The sequence below is a fragment of the Phycodurus eques genome, chromosome 4, assembly GCF_024500275.1.
Source record: "Phycodurus eques isolate BA_2022a chromosome 4, UOR_Pequ_1.1, whole genome shotgun sequence".
Classification (NCBI taxonomy): Eukaryota; Metazoa; Chordata; class Actinopteri; order Syngnathiformes; family Syngnathidae; genus Phycodurus; species Phycodurus eques.
This window is the reverse complement of record NC_084528.1, coordinates 14,580,982-14,582,149: the sequence shown is the minus strand read 5'-3', so window position 1 is coordinate 14,582,149 and position 1,168 is coordinate 14,580,982.

Below are 1,168 nucleotides of genomic sequence, written 5' to 3'. Positions count from 1 at the left end.
ATGCTAGGTTTGGTTATTAACACTTTCCATCACTGGTACCCATCTGTGGATGACATCACACAAACACATTATTCATTGTGTTACAGCTGTCCCTTGCAACACTTTAGACAACTTTACAGTCCAGTACAGCTCCGAGTCCTTGTCTTCTTCTAACCCATAACCTGAAGATATACAGCATGTCCGTCTGTCCTATTAACCTGGCCAGTAGGCGTGAGCTGTCCCATTACCCATCTGCCAAGCCTTCTTTCTTTTTTCACACCCGCTTAGGCTGCCAGCCACTTTCTCCCACACCAGCTGCCTGTCACTGGAAGCAATTTATAACGCTATAAGCTCATTCAGACACAGCTGTAAAGGAGGCCAGCCTGGGTGCTAAAGTCCTTGCAGTCAAGAGATCAGATTTTTGCCCCCATGGATGTTAAAGAAGTCTCCTATAGGCTACTTTTAGCTTGGAATTATCACTAAACAACATTGGCTTACAGTGAATGTCTAAAACCAGAGGTGGGTAGTAACGTGCTACATTTATTCCGTTACATTTACTCAAGTAACATTTTCCATAAACTGTACTTGTCAGAGTACTTTGAAGGCACCATATTTTTTAATTTGACTTGAGTATTTATGTGACGAAGGAATGATACTTTTACTCCGTTACAATGATCGACATGCCGATCGCTACTTTTATTTATTCATTCTTGCGTGTGCGCATCTATTTTTAGACTCAATCTTCGACTTCCGCATAGGGTGCCTGTTGCGCCAATCAAACGGGATCACCAATGTCAAAGACTCCAATTCATCAATCATATGACACAAGGCAGTCACATGACCACGCACATAGCCTTCGCGAGCCAATCAAAATGACTCATTTTGGAGGAAAAAAACAGCCGCGCGACAGTTTATTTTACAGACGCCCAAAAAACAACAACAGCTTAACCATACAACTCTTAAATTGTGACTGCTCAAACTTGGATATTTCAGCCCACTTCTAACTTGAAAAAACACATAGCGGTAAGTTACAGATGTTTCCATTGTTCTTTTGGCAGTGGATATGGAAAAATTTGCACTATCCCTATGGTGTTGCACACACGATCACTAAGTCTGGTCAGCAAACAGCTTCTTCATTAATTCATTTAAACGAATAAAGCAAATAATGTTTCTGTAGGGCCCATTGTAT